This window comes from Callospermophilus lateralis, chromosome 2, assembly GCF_048772815.1.
Source record: "Callospermophilus lateralis isolate mCalLat2 chromosome 2, mCalLat2.hap1, whole genome shotgun sequence".
NCBI lineage: Eukaryota > Metazoa > Chordata > Mammalia > Rodentia > Sciuridae > Callospermophilus > Callospermophilus lateralis.
Window position 1 is genome coordinate 66,783,187 of NC_135306.1, and position 16,594 is coordinate 66,799,780.

Below are 16,594 nucleotides of genomic sequence, written 5' to 3' on the forward strand. Positions count from 1 at the left end.
GTGCTGATAGAAATGCAGTTAGTACAAGGCATGGCAAGAGCGGCATGCGGAAGCAAGTAATTACACTGGTATTTAACCCAATCTATTGCTCATCAGAAGAGTGCTTAGCACTGGTGTTAGACCTAGACAGGCTGACAAGGAGCACAGTCACTTAACTGTCCCCTCCAGCGATTACACTCTCTCAACCCATAAGTGTGTCAAATTAAAACAAGTACGCATTGACTTTTTGCTTCTGTAAACATTAAAGGGTGATTGACAACATGGGGCTGCAAGCAGCCTGCCATTATCATCTGTGCCTCTTTGCTTATCTTGCTCTTGGCCCGGGTAGTATGTTTCCTTAGCAATATTCCTATGGGACAGGAAAGATATCAGGGCTTTGCCAATGGAGTATCTTATCTTGCACAAAAGTACCTAAGAATGACTCTTAAAAACTGGGTTTTTAAAAGATGAATATTTGCCACTTTCAAAGAGAAAAACTCTAGCCACTTCCAATTAGAAAAATGGAGAATCAATCAATCTCTTATATGCACTACTATTCTTGTTGCTCTATTATAAAGCCTGATTTTGGAAGGATTCCCTTCCCCTGTTATCCTATTCTCCTACCTCTGAACTGTAGGGAGTAAAGAAAAGATACAGTTGGGAGGCTGACAGAGACAAGTAAATAAAAGTAAAAGATAACCAAGAAAGTTATTCACCAGAGATGGGGTGAATCATTAACTGGCAACTTCACAAGTCTGTGCTTGCAATTCAACACTCCTGTCTGACATTCTTTGAAGTTTATAGAAAAAGGCCACAGGCAAGTATCAAACCTTAACCCTTCTGCCACCTTCCCATTTGGGTGTCAAGACCATTTCAGTTGGGGAAAGGACAACCCCGCCCACAAATGGTGCTGAGAAAACTGGACATCCACATGCAAAAGAATGAAAGATGGACCCTTGCCCAACACCACCTAGAAGTACTAACTCAAAATGAATCAAAGACCTGGGGTAAAAGGTAAAGAGATAAAGTATACAACTCTTACAAGACAACACAGGGAGTACAGTTTTGTGACACCGGACTTTGCAACAATTTCTTGATTATAACACCAAAAGCATAGGCAGCCGGCGAAAAGTAAGCAAACCAGACTTCAACAAAATTCTAAAATATTATGCATCAAAGGACAATATCAACAGTCAAGAGGAAACCCACAGAACGGGATAAGATGGAAGCCAGTCATGTATTTGTGAGGGTGAGTGCCACTTTTCCAGCCCTTGGTTTATGTCTGCTGTCCCTGCCAAGTTCCCAAGGCTCACAGGTGGCCCCCAGGCTATAGGCAAATCTTCCACCCTGGGGTACTGGACTGAGATCAACCAAGTCTGGCTTTAGTTACTCACCTCCATCTATTAAAAAAACGTGTACCTCACAGGTTGAGTCCAGGGACCTGCTCAAGTTTCTCAGCATTCACTCAACAGGTCTGTCAGAAACACCTCCTCAACCTGACAGGTTATTTGAATAGGGCTGAGGTTCCCACCACAGTTAGACTTTTAAAATGGTATTTGCTGAATGTATGGCACTTGTGATCATGCCTTTGTTCTCAGCTTTTTGCACTGAGCTGCCCCTTTCTGTCACTATGAAAGTCCAGTCAAATGGAACTTTCCATGATGGAGGAAATGTTCTATTTCTGCGCAGAACAAACTGTTTCCAGCCACGTATGGATGCTGAGCACTCAAAATGTGACTGGCATGATAGAGAAACTGGATTTTAAATTAGCTTAACTAATTAAAATCTAAACGGCCCTGTTTGGTAGCTACTGTCCAGGACGGAACGGTCTAAAACATCAGGCTGAAGACAGGAGTTTCAATGTTGGAGCCTGAGGTGGGAACGAGTCCCTGAGCAACAAGTCAGGAGAGATGAGATCATCCAGAGCTGTGTTAGTCTGATTTACGCTGCTATAACAGAATACCTGAGACCGGGGAATTTATAACGAACAATGTATTAGGCTCTCGGTTCTGGAGACTGAGAGGTAGAAAAGCATGGGGCCAGCACCCAGCAAGGGCCTTCTCTCCACGTTCCTCTGGCAGAGGCAAGAGGGCAAGGGCACAAGTCAGGGAGTGGGACAGAGCTCCTCCTTTGTTAGGAGTGCATCCCTGGGAGAGCCAACCTGCCCGCGGTAACAGCCTTAATCCATTCACCAGGGCAGGGCCCTCATGACCTGGTCACTTAAGAGTCCCACCTCTTCATGCTGCTACAATGGTGACCTCATTTCTGAGTTCTAAAGCGGACACTCAGTCCACAGCCCGGCTCCACTCCCAGCTGTGCAATCTGTGCTCTGTTCAGCAGTTCGCTCCTCTCTACAGCAGGGTCAGTGATTTTGCTCTGCCTACCTGTGGTATAACAGAAAGGAATTTTGTCTTTGTGCCAGTTACAACACAGAGTTCCTAAAACCCTTGGAATTTCCTGAGTGATAAGGGTGACTAATGAGGTGACTCCTGGAGGGCCCCTAGATGACCTCTGGATGGGGGCTGACTGCCAGAAGCATGGGAGGTTGAGAGGCTCCCGGAGGCTCTGAGCCCCTCACCCGGGCTCACTTCCAGTACCCTACCCCACGCATCTCTCCACGTGGCTGTTCCCAAGTTGAATCCTTTATAGAAAAACCGTAATAGTAAAGCATTTCCCAAGTTCTCGGAGTTGTCCAAGTGAATTACTGAGCCTAAAGGAAGAATTGGTCAGCCTGGTAGAAATGTGGAAAGGCTGAGCACTCTAATTCTGACTGCAGTCTGAAATGGGGGAAGTTTTATAACTGAGCTCTTAAGCTGTGGGGTCCAGGCAAATTCTAGAGAGTTAATGAGTGTCAGCACTGAAGCGAATTGCAGGACACCCAGTTGGTATTAGAACCAGGTTGGTGTCAGAAAGAAAAGGAAAAAAAAAAAAAAAGAACTCTTGCTACCTAATAAGACAATTGTTAAAATTAAACAAAATGATCCATGTCAAGGTGTTCCACAGAATGAGGGATTAGTTTTCATGTTTGGCTGATCATTAAAGTTAATTCATGAAAGGGTGACTGAAGCCACCTTCGTGTTGGTTCCTAACATCTGGAAAACAATGCGCTCCTTTGACATTCTTGCCCCTACACCCAAGGCCCAGAGGCCCAGATTCCCTGCCGTATTTGCTGGGGAAACTGGCAGACTCTCCCATCTGTGGTATTACATCAGAGTTAAACTGTTCAAGGTTAATAAAGAGCACTTCAAGGGCAAGGAATCAGCATTTTTTCCCCTTCAAAATTCAGACAAGACAGGATAGGACTGAATGGAATGAAGGAGTGGGTCAAACTGCAGGGGGATGGTGAGGAAATGAAGAGCAACAGTCTAGAACAAAGAGCTCCAGGTGGTGGGGTGTGCAGGAGTTCTCATCCAAGAAACTCCCCTGGCTTGGGATCCAAAGGCAGGAGAGGGGCCAGCACACTGTGTCAGAGTGGGAGAGGGCGGAATGGCCAGCAACCTGAGACAGGAGGCAGTAAGCAGGAAACACATCCATTCTCTTGTACACACCGGCCACCACAGCTCAGCAACTGTTTCCTGTTTCCCAAGAACCTCCTGGAGAAGAAAGACATCTGTGTTATGGACTGAACTGCCTCCCTCCCTTCCAGACTGGTGAAGCCCTAGGCCCCAAAGTGACCGAACTTGGACACAGGGTATTTAATAAGGAAATAACTGGGGTTACCCGAGGTCTGATAGGACTCAGTTCTTCAGGAAGAGAGAACAGATCCATATCTATCTATCTCTCTCCCCCACTGCACACAGGAAAAGCCCTGTAAGGAGGACACCGTGAGAAGATGGCAGACCACACCACAGAGGCAGAGGCCTTGCCAGAAACCAGCCCTCAGGGCACCTTGATTTTGGACTTTTAGCCTCCAAACTGTCAGAAAACAAGTTTCTGTTGTTTAAGGCCCCCCTCCCCGCCCGCCCCCGTGGTACTTTATGATGACAACCTAAGCAGACTGACAAAACAGAATCAGCATGAAACAGGAAATAACACAGCAGGCATTGCTGCAGATCCCTGCCCAGCACATTCCTCTCTCATCATACAGTAGGCATGAGAATTCATACCCTATGATGATATGTCAAGATCATTGTATTGTCTTGAGCAACTAATAAAAAAATAAAAAGTTGAAAAAAAAGAAAGGGCTGAAGATTAAACAGTATAATATAAAGCACACCTTTCATTTTGAAAAATCATTGAAGATTTTGTTGGGTCCTGTACAAGTTTTTGAACTCAAAATAGACCAACTCCTTCCGTATAATGGAACATTATGTGGCCATAAAAAGGAACAAAACTCTGATACTCATTACAACACAGATGAACCTTAAACACATGCAAAATTAAAGCAGACAGAAAAAGCCACATATCATCTGGTTCCATTTATATAAAACATCCAGATCAGGCAAACCCGTAGGTACAAAAAGGTAGACTAGCAAATTACCTTTTTGTACCTACTGCAAGGAAGAGAGAAATGGGGAGTTACTGCTCTGCATATGGGTATTCTTTCTGGGATGATGGAAATGTCTTGGAACTAGATAGTGGTGACAGTTGCACAACACTGTCAATATACTAAAAGCCACTGGATTGTACATTTTAAAGGGTGAATTTTATGGTATGTGAATTATATCTCAATAAAGCTGATATAAATAAACAAAAAAAATCCAGCTCCATCCTACTTCTGTGGACATTAAGTAACAAAGGTGAAGCATGCATGGAAAAGGCGGCATATCTGGAGCATTTACCTCTAGAGTTTTGCTGCAATCCTGATTTTTTCTAGCTAAAGCAGGAAACTCTCCCTGAAGTTTATGGAGAAGACCCCAAACAAATCTTCAATAAGATCAAGACAGCTGGGCCCAGGACTACTGGATTTCATACCCTACAGAAGCTTAGGGACAAGGAAGGGAACAGAGGTGTCCCTAAGGCTTGGCTGACTTCTGGTGACCACTGCAGCCATGCTTAGTCTTGGGTCATCTCCTATAGCATAAGGTCTAGCCCTCCCCCCCCACATGACGGCACCCATATAGTTTATCTCTTCTTTACTGAGGGATCAGTTTATATCTTGGAGGGATTAAAGAAAGAGAGACTGAGGAACTGGCCCCACAGGAGAGTAGAGGGCCATTAATATGCCAGGCAAAAGACATCTGATGAGAATGTGCTAAACAGAAGAAGAAATAACAGTATGTTCAGGGATAGATTACAATCCAGAAGTTTACTGAGACATCCATGAAATGACTTCAAACCAAAATAGAAAACTGTTTCAAGCATGATCAGCGCCACCTCTTGGACTGTTCCTATAGAAATAAAAATGAAACAACTCTTAAAACTTCTGGCATTGCTCTCCTGGGTCCATTTCCAATCCTGCCCTCTTCCCTGGGATGGTCCAGAAGATATTTGTGGACCTGAAGGGTGGCCAGATTTAGCAAATAAAAACACAGGATGCTTAGTTGAGTTTAAATTCTAGAAACAATGAAGAATTCTCAGTGTAATCAAAATTTGGGGAACATGCTTCTATTAAATATTTTTCATTATCTGAAATTTAGATTTAACTAAATTAAATGGGTATACTGTGTTTATCTCAAAATCCTTATGAAGTGCCTGCGTAGGTGGCCCAACCAACTAGGCAAAGTGAATCCAGGCTGATCTGGGCCATTCCCTCCCTCCCCAGGAGTGAAAGCCAATGGAAGGCTCCTGGCTCCTCTACGGTCCCTAGAGGCCATCACCATACATTCTGACAGCTTCCTGCTGCTGCTTCAGAAAGCTCAGACATGGCGCTGTTAATCAATCTTGAGTAAGAAGACATGGCCACTAGGAGGGAACAACCAAGAAAAAGAGAGAACACAGCCAAGAAAGCTATGTTACCTCTGTGGCTAAAGTGGGGGCCCCTAACCTAGATTTGATGCAGTATAAATGGAGGAAAGACCCTGGATTCAATGAAGAGCCAGGTGTGATAAGACCACAAAACGGTTCTCCTGACAACCCTGCTACAGTTAACAGAGAGTTTTAAAATATGTGTGTTAAGCAGATGATCATGGGACTGCAGAGCCTGCTGTTATCTCTGAATATTATTTTTTTATGGAGCTCATTTTTAATATCGGCGCTTTTAGGATGAATGTAAATAAACCTGATCATGCAATAAATTCAGTGTGCTCTTTTATTTTGCAGATTTTAGACTAAAACACCATAAATCTCTTCTTGGAAGCAGCATCTTTCAAGATAACAGAGGCGGTACTTGGATTTTGATACCCACTAAAAAACTGTAAATAAGCAACTGACTTCAGAGACCTCCCCCAGTGCCTGTGCTCAAGTGGACGGGCAAGGTACTCAGCAGCAGATGGAATCCGTCCTGTGGGTTTTTCTCTCTGCCCTCCTATCAAAGGGATCATTCTGGTGTGCAACAACAATCCCAGGGGAAAGGGTTCCTTGTTTTGTGAGAAAGGATAGTGAACATGATCACTTTACACATTTACACACAGCAAGATCAAACCCTTCTATGAAGAAATAACCAACTACTCTAGTTCTCCCCCAAAGATTCCGCTTACGCTGATTTTGAAGAACAACAGTTTGGAAGGTACATAAAATCTGGTCACCACTCTTTATTCCAGAAGCCCATTTGGAATCTGACCTCAGCATATATTGTATACCCTGTGTATATGTGCTCGATGAGAAGTATATGCCTATATATAAATATAAATACATATAAAGCTAACTTTCAGTGTTCAGAAAACAAAAGCTATCCCCATATAACAGCCAAATTCTGACATAACTCAATTTGGACACCTCATCTGGTGTGCACTGCACTCATTCCTAGTGTAAACCCCACCGCGCCGGGCAATGATATACTGTAATGTCACATCGCAATCTGGATTTACTATAAAGGGCCGCTGACGAGCTTCAGAGCAGTAAACATTGCAGCGAGGTGTATTTCACACTGAGCTGGTTTTTATGAAGAACACTTCACCGCCCAGGCACGGCACCTGGATGATGAATGGTGAAAGATGCATGACAAGCTTCATCATTGTTTGTAAATCTTAACTGTTCCTGCTCACTAACTCTGGAGGCAATTTTCAAAGACAGCGGCCGACAGAAGGACAGCACAGCTTTCCTGAAGGTTATTCAAGTTGTACTTGGCCTGGGCCGTGCCTCTGAAGAGCCAAGCAGGGAAAATAAACTCCTAAGTTGCTCCACACTGTGCCCGAAAAGAAGCACAGAGGACTCAAGTCAGATTCAAAGGAAGAAATCTATGGGTGATGATGCTGGAGGCTCTAACCAAGTGACCAAGTCATACCCTATGAGGACACCTGTGTGGACATTGCCTTGCCAGGATTTTTAAGTACAATGGTCATCGAATGAGTAAGGATGCAGGTAGACTTAAGATGTGTGCTTGGCTCTGTGCACCAAACTGGGAGCCTTCAAAGAACAAATCAAAGATGTGAAGAGCAAAGTCCTGATAAGTCACTGATGGTCTAGGGGGACAGTAAGTTAATATCTTTCTCCAAAACTATGAGGGGGAAATTGGCAGATCCTTTATTCTCACTAATTTAAAAATAAATTAACAAGGAGTGTTTGTGATTATTGATCAGCTTATGACCACAAAACAAAAAAACAACCCAGAAGAAAAAGAATAATTATTCCAAAAGTACCTGGTGGTGTTCCCATTTGTGCATATAATTTCAAAGCTTATAACTAATTATTTAATCTTACACCCGCCCTTGTCAAATATGAACACTTGCACCTGACTTGTTCCTTTTAAATAAAAACAAAGTCCAAATATAACCACAAAAACCACAAAACTAAAGGCGACTTCACTGTGCTCTCATCATAAAGATGTAAAGAGAAATGCCACACCTGATGTGTTGGTGGGTTTTGGCTGCTTTGGAGCTTTTTGCTGACACCAGCACACTAGAGAAAGATGTCCCCACACCTCCCTGTATGAGGCCTCTGCAAAGGGGCCAGGCTTTGGCATTTTCCCACTACCGAGAAAAAAGTGCTACTGCAGCATGTTTTTAGTCCCAGCAGACAGGACATTTCCAAGTGCACTATTGACCTCCAATCACAGCCAAATTTCCTTGAAAATAGTTCAAACACCAAAACCGCAGACCTTAGGCCAGTGAGGCTTAACAAATGACATCACCACCAGGCCTCAGTTCCTCTACATGGAAAGGACTGCCCTCTCTTTCCGACCTTCCAGCCGTCGTCTCTATATCTCAGTATCCTCATCTGTAAAATGGGGATAATAATATAAGGATTAGGTAAGTCATATCCATAAAGTGCCCAGGGCATTGACTTTTAGTTATTGAAGAACTACACAAGTGTTTGTAAGGGAAGGAAGAGTAAAGGAAGGGAACAGAGAGAAAAAAAAAAAGCCGAAAGAACACCCAGCAAAAGTGACTGGGAGTCCTGAGTTCATACCATGAGCTGACTCTTCCTCTGAAACACTACCAACAAGGTCTGGAGGGAGTCCCAGCACTCTGCCTGCATCTCTGTCAAGTGTGCACATTGATTAAACCCTCCAGACCTTCTTGCAGGGCTGTATTCTTAATCTAAAACCAGTCACATGTAAAGAACTAAGTCCTTAAAATTTGAGTTTTCCAAAAGGAAGATTCTATATGATACAAATCCAGGGTTTTGAGGTCTGGCAGTTACACCCTATGGAGATTTATAACTTCCAGATCAGCAAGGAATGAGCAAAACGCATCCAACCGTTGGTTTCTTATTCTTCCAAGAGGCCAGGAACCACCCTAGGAGCTCTGAGAATACAGCACAATGCTAGGCTCCTGGACAATTCCAAGCCAACCTTGTGTGCGTGAGAACACACCCTGGTAATTCTTGTTACCGTGCAGCAAGGCTGAGCCCTTTCCTTATGTGAGTGAGCCTGATCTCCCCTTGGAGGTGGGGGTCTGTCTCTACATGACAGCCTGTGGTGGCCTGGTCAATGGAATTTTACACACAGGACGTGTCAGGGGCCCATCAGGTTTTAATCTTGCTGTTTGCCTTATAGGGTGCTCTTTTCATGGAAAAAGAAAAAGGTTTGAAAAAGACAACTCTATTTGTGTTCCCCAAACAGCAAGTCATCAAGCTTCTCCTGGATCTGCTGGTGCCCTCAAATATCCCTCCTCTCTGGTGGTTTTTCTTTGTATTCCAAATTTAGCAAACGTGTGATATAGTAAAAACAAATCCTCAAAGGTGACACTTCTAAATGTTGATAATACGCTTAAAATTAGTACACTCCATTTTCCTCATTCAGCACAGCATGATGTCTAAGTAAGTTCTAGAATCAACACACATACACACACACTCTCTCTCTATATCATGGCTCCAGATAAGCTAAAACTAAATCCTCTTTAATGACTACAGTCACTTTCATATGTAGAGCCCACTGCCAGGCACCTGCCAAGTAGAAAAGTATGTAAGTGACACTCTTCACATGAGAACAGAACTGTAGCCATGTTTTTACATAATTCTTTTTAGGTGACCCATATATAAAATAGATAATGTTATTATTTTTTCAACTTTCTGAAAGGGGAACTGGAGCTCTAATACAGTAACTGAGCATCTTTCTGTCAGGCTAAGAGTTGGGTATCTGAGCCAGACCTCCCCTCCTGCCCCCAAGGGTAGAATCCATTTCCTCCATTGTGCTGGCCTACACGGGTCCTTGCCAATGAATGCTCCACTTACCTCTGTGCAAAGCTAAAACTAAAGGTCACATAAGGAAAATAGGTTTACCAGCCCAGTGCTCTTTTCTTTGAAATTTAGCAAATGATAGGTCATTTCCTAAACTGCCAAGTTTGAATTAAACTCAACATTTTCTAAATGTTGCATAAACCGCACTCAGCTTTCCTTAAAGCAGGGAGACAAGGGTCAGTGTTTCTCCTCCAGGTTTGCCACACAACTCAGGGTACAACACACACAGAAGCCACCTCAGATTCCTTAGCTCCCGTCCTTCCAGTCTGAGTCTGATTCTAAATGTTTCAGAACATTCTTCTCCCTTACGGGAAGAACTGCCGGAAGCACCAACTCAATGTTGCCAGAAGGAGTAGAAGGCCATGGTCACATCTGCCATCTCTTACTGTGCCACCCCTCACTGCAGAATGTCATCTCACCTCACATAAAAGGTGCCTCTGGCCTCCTGGATGGCAAGCAAGGAGATCTAAGGGTGCTTCCAACTAGCAGCACGGCCTCGATTCTCACCGCAACTGGGAAGTTCTGCCAGGTGACCTTTTCCCAAAAGTCTAGCTCCAAAGTGCAACTTTAGGCAAGTCCATTTGCTGGGGTGACAACTTAGCCATATTACGTGTACTTACTATGGGGGAAGAGCACATTAGCTGAATCAGACATGCCTACATGCACTGCCCCACTAACGCTGAATGAATTCAAAAAGCCCCATTTGGAAGCACAGAGGCCTCTCTGCATGGTGCTCTGATGTCACTGAAGGAACACGAGGTCTTCAATCTGAGAGGCCCTTCCACTGACCTGAATTTCTGACCTTGGGGCAGACGCAGATGCCCTGTACCTCATCTGACACCCTCTGCCTGTTAAGTAATACGTGAATACCTCCAGATACAAGCACCGCCTCAAGTGTCTCTTTTTCCTGGAAAGAGCACAGGCTCAACATGAAGGAAGGATGAGTGTGTGGGAGCCTACCTCTGTCTGAAGTGGGAGAAGCCCAAAAGAAACAGGAGGCACCATTGCTCATATTTAAAATGAGATCCCAAAATAGACAGGCAAGATCTAAGATGTCCACTTTCACCATGTTAAGCCTAAACTACGTTGCAGGTGTTAATGTCATCCAGCCATGTTCCCCAGGACTTACACTCAAGAGCCAAAAAAGGCGTTTCCTATTTACAGATAGGAACCATTACCCACTTGCAGACATGTGCACACCTATAAAAAGAGGTGCTGCAATATCCCTAGATGAAGAGGCAACATTTCCAGAATGTTCCCACTACTGCCCCCTGGACAGTGTGTGTCTTTTACTAGGAACTGGTCACACTATCACATGAATCAGTCCTCCACTTACATCCCTCTGTAGGGAAGGACCTAAGGTTTGTTTTGAATTAATTTTTTCAGTTTCTAATCCCCCTGGTATGACACTTTTAAAATAGTTGACATAAATGAAGTACTAGAGCCATTAATTGAAAAAAAAAATAAATGGGAGACAGGTGTTGACAAGGATATGGGGGATGGAAACCCTCGTACATTAAGTTGGCATATAAAATGGTGCAGTCCAGTGGAAAAGAGTTGGAGTTCCTCTAAAAATTAAACAAAAAGAACTTGTATGTGATCCAGCAATTCCATTTAACTTTAGTCTGGTCCTTGGGAGTGCCCTTGAAGGAAAATGTGGGATCTTGGCCTTTTCCATTCTTTTTGCTTCCTGGCTAATTAGGTGAGTGGTTTTGCTCCACCATGCACTCCCCCCACTGCCATCTGGTATGGAGATCAAAGACCTAAAGCAATGGTGCCACTTCTTGGGACTAAAACCTCCAAAACCAAGAGCCAGTATAAACCTTTTCTCTACAGGTTAATCAACTCAGGTATTTTGTTATAGTGATAAAAAGCTGACTAACATACACTCCTTGGTGTACGTCTAGAAGAACAGAATACAGATAGTCAAACAAAGATGTGTCCTGCATACCTGGAGCATCAGACCCGTGCTATTTACAACAGCCAAACGATGGAATGAATGCAAATGTTCATCAACTAATGAACAAATGAGATCTATCCATACCATGGAATATTAGCCATAAAAAGGAATATAGTATTGATCTATTTAGATGAACCATGAAAACATTAGGCTTAGAGAAAGAAGTCAGACACAAAGGCCACATACTACTTTTCTGGTATGTGGTTCCTAATCCACAACAAGGGAGGATGGGGAGGGGAAAAATAGAAGTCCACTGGATTAGACAAAGGGGAATGAAAAAAAGGAAGAGGGCAAAGGAATAGGAAGTATAGCAGAATGAATCAGGTATAACTTTCCTATTCTTGTATTTGAATACATGACCAGGGTTAACACTGCATCATGTACTACCATAAGAGTAAGATTCTAATTAGAATAAGTTATACTCCATGTATGTATAATATGCCAGAATACATTCTACTGTCATGCATATCTTAAAAGAACAAATAAAAGAAAAAAAAAGCCACATACTAGATGATTCCATTTACATGAAATCCAGAATAACTAAATCTAGACAGAAGCATTTTAGAGGAGGTTGGGATGTGGCTCAGTGGTAGAGTGATTGTCCAGAAAGCAGATTAGTGGTTCCCAGGGGCTTCAGGAAAGGAGAATAACTGCCTTGTGGGTACAAGGCCTCCTCCTGGGGTGGATAAGAGACTTGTAACTGGACAGAAGTGATGGCTACCCAACACTGTGAGTGTACCAAATGTCACTGAACTGTGTACTTTAAAATGTTTAATGATGATTCTGTGTTAGGTGTATTTTAAATCAATAAAAAAAAATGAAAGGCAAAATAATACAAGCCCCAGTTTTTTATTAGGCTCACTGGATATTGCTTCATCAAACTTCTATAAAATTTCCATTTATTTTCAATTCCTTTACTCATCTCTTCTCTTGGACCATTAACAAAGCACCAGCAAGACCCACCACTGCCCTGTGTCCCATCCTATCTTGCTTACTCAGGGACACTGCTAGAGCAATTGTGTCCCCACACATCAGCTATATCAGCAAGTTTTCCCTCAACTGCATCACTCTTATCAACACACACACACACACACACACACCTATCAATCTCCTCTCCCCTCTAGTGACTGCCCATCTCACCACTTCCCTTTTGGGGAAACTCCCTGAAGAGCTGTCTATACTCACTGCCCCTTTCTTCTGTCCCATGCACTACTAATATACAACCAGGCTTTGGTCCCCACCTTCCCACCAAAGCAGCCACTCAGTGAGGTCATCCATCATTTCCACCTGGCAACAGCCAATGGTCAATTCCAGTGCTCGTCTCTCTTGACCTGTCTGTCTGTTTGGCTCTGCTCATTGAAACACTGTCTTCACCTGGCTTGCAGACACCACTCCCCTGCAGTTTCTTGCTTCCTCATTAGGTGCTCCTCAATGCCTTCTCCGTTGCTGGTGCTCCCCATCCATCAGAACACTAAACACAGGAGGGCTCCAGATTCAGCCTTGGTTCTTTACTCTCCATCTACATCTGTTTCTCTAGTGATGGATCACACTAACATTAATGCATCGTCGAATTCTCAAAATTTTCATTTCTAGCAGGATATTCCTCTCAATATCTAGCTCCCACCTAACAATCTACCTGGGTGCCTCATGGATATTCCAAATCTAACGTGCAAATTAATCTCCTAGGATCTGGGACATAGCTCAGTAGCAGAGTGTTCGTTTAGCATGTGTAAGGCCCTGGGTTCAATTTACAACACTGCAGAAAAAAAAAAAAAAAAAAAACTTCTAATTCCCACCAACTTCTTTTTTCCCATGGTCTTTTACCTCAAAAAAATGGAGACTTCAATCTTTTACTTGATCAGGTCAAAAACATGAAGTCGTCCTCCACTTCCTTTCTTTCTATTGTATCCCAATCCCATCTGCAAATTTTGTCAGTTCTGTCTTCTGAACACATCCAGAATTCAACCATTTGTCACCACCACCTTGCTCCCACGCTAGGCCAAGATCATCTTTTGCTAGAGTGACTGCAACAGCCTTCTAACTGGTCTCCCTGTTTCTACCTTTGCATCCCTATGGTCCACTCTTAAACAGTAGTCAGGGCCATCTCTAAAAACCACAAGCAGGACAGGTCAACATCTGCTAAAAATCCTATAATTGCTTCTCATCTCACTTAGTTTCCGTGGCTTCTACAGAACCCAGCCCACATCTCTCTGATCCAACCATTGACACTTTTCAGGATATGGAAAAGAGAGGGAATGGTGCAAACTTTCTTTATTTAAAAAAATGTGAAGAGGGAAAAGGAAAACTTCTCCTGTGAATCTTTCACCCTTTACGTTCTATTTTCATGTTACCAATTTCAGCAAAATCAGAGGAAAACACTGTAGTCAGATTCATTTATTCAGATGCTGAAGAGAAGCTAAGCTTACGTTTACCTTTAAAAAAAAACTGAAGAAACATGGATTTAAGAGACACATTTATACTCAAATAGGATTTTAAAGAAAACATTATCTATTTAAAAAACTGTTCTTCAAATCATTTAGAATTCCCCCTTAAAATAATTGATTTACTTCTTTGAAATTATAACTTATTTGTTAAAGCAAACCAAAGGAACTTAAATTAACATTGGTAGGACTGCTAAAAGGCACTGGGTAAATCAGCCAGCCTTTCTGAATTTCTCATGAGTAAGTATAATGATGTCCTTCATCCCACCCGCTGCATCCCACTCCACCCCTCCCCACCTCAGCCCCACTTAACAAAGGGACTAACTTGCCCCAAAGTTCTCCCTGCTGTGTCAAAGCTGAAGATGAAATAGGATCCCATGTTCCTAAAGATGGTCAACTGGGAATTCTTGTCCCCAAACACAATTTTCCCTTTCCATCCCCATCTGTTCTGTTCAAATGCCATGCACTGCACCCAAAGACAGCACATTTTTAGAAGTTATAAAGCCACATTTCTTTCAAAAATTAGCTGGGACTTGATTTCTTATTAATTCATATTCTCTTTATCCATAGTAATTCCAAAGTAAATATTTACTGAGATTTCACTGTAGCTCTTCCTGGTTAACCCACTCATTTCCACAGCTCGAGCTCCGGATGAACTGCAATGGAGTCAGAGGGTCCCAAGCAGTCAAACCTGGGGTCTTCTCACACCCATGTGTTCAATTCTATATGTCCCTGGAAAAGCCGTAAGAAATTCCAGTAGTTTTCCCCTCTGAGCACTGCTATGCTGGCCTCACTTTCCTGGACTGTAACCTCTTTCCTCCTGGTCGCTTCTTTTTCTGCCATAAATTCCCATGCCTACTGCTCTTCTCCAAGTTCCTTCTTCTCTGCTCTAATAAATTGCCTCTTATATTTTTGTCTTACTGCCCTGCTCTGAATTTACACCTTTGTCTCCAGAATGCCAGTGCTTCTAAATATACTCCATTATTCCTGGAGTAAGAAGCTCAAGCAATTTCTTCCTACAAGTGGGTTTCAGTTTTAATTTTCTATCTGAACAAACGTTTCTTTAACTGCTTCAAACCCAAATTGCTCACTGGCTCCATCAGACAAGCAATGCAGTAGGCTTCTGAACTTTTTGTGTCTGGGTTCCTTACAGAGAAAGCTCACTCAAAAATGTGTCAGTCACTCATTCATTTGCTCAACCAATAAGCAGCAAACAAGTCATCATAGCAAGTAAAAAGGCATCTGAGATGAGTCCTCTATCCTCAAGTAGCTTATGATCCCGATTTTATACAGAATCCAAGGCAGCATGCAAGAAGGACCATAGGGCATAGAGCACACAAAATGAATGTTTATGAAGTAGAGGTATGCTTGCCCACTCCCAAAAGAATGATTATTAATAGAAATGAACTGCAATTGGCAATGTATACTTCAGTCTCTACAGCTCAAATTAGCTCCCCTGACTTACGGATTCTATATTAATAGAAGCCACCATTTTTAAAATATTTTATTTATTATTTAACATCTTTAGCTTGACATAACTTTCAATATTTATACATAAGGTAGGCAGATGGGCTCGGAAGCCAATATTTTATTTTAATATAGCAAATAAAGCATAACTTGCCCAACTTTTTAAGATTTTATTGTTCTGACTTTTAAAATCAAGGCATGTTTCTGATTCTCAAAACATCTGCTCTGCAAACAAATATGATCTCCATAGTCAAGTTATTTGGAAACCAAACTTCTCCTTTTATTTATTATAGAGTAAGCGTTGACAAATCAGTATCTCTTGCAATCACTCACTAAGGCCCTGATTTCCACTTACTGCCTCGACTGTGTTTGCTTCTCAATTTTCTAAATCAAAAGATGATGCATAAATATAAAGGACTTAAAAACAGCATCTGGAAACAGCAGCCATAAAAGACCTGCCTATCATCACAGCATAAACGTTGGGGAGAAGGTTAAAAATGAAGTTGAGAAATTGTGTACTTCAAAGTGCTTTGGTTCATTAAACAGTCATTTTTTATTTTAAAGCCATTATATCAGAGTTATTTGCATTGCTACTGCATAAACTCTGAGATTGACTGTATTAAAAAATGTTTTATTATGTTATTTTATTTTCCCCCCAAAAGATGAATACACCTTCACTTTTTAAAATGAAAATCTTTGGGAAACAAGTATTCAGTATTCAGAAATTCACTTCAGGAAAAAATCCTGAGACTTGAACCACATTTAAAGTATCCTTGTGTACCCTCAGTGGTAGAGCACTTGCCTAGAAGGGACAAGGTCCCGAGTTTGATCCCCAGCACTGCCACCACCACCAAGAGTGACCCTGTTGCACGATGAGCCTCTAGAAAATACGTTTTTAGCTTTTGAATAGAAGTTTCACATCTTACTGTTGTACTCAGAAAAAATTATCATATTAAAAAATCAAGCAAAGCAAAAATCAATCCATTGCTACATACTTTAAAGGATAGTTATCTAAGCTTCACACACA

At 42.3% G+C, this 16,594-nt stretch overlaps 1 protein-coding gene across 1 annotated transcript in view; it reads right to left on the reverse strand.

Annotated features, from left to right (window-relative positions):
• Dmrt1 (doublesex and mab-3 related transcription factor 1) overlaps positions 1-16,594 on the reverse strand; it is a 103,496-nt gene that overhangs the window by 26,834 nt on the left and 60,068 nt on the right. The window lies entirely within an intron of this gene.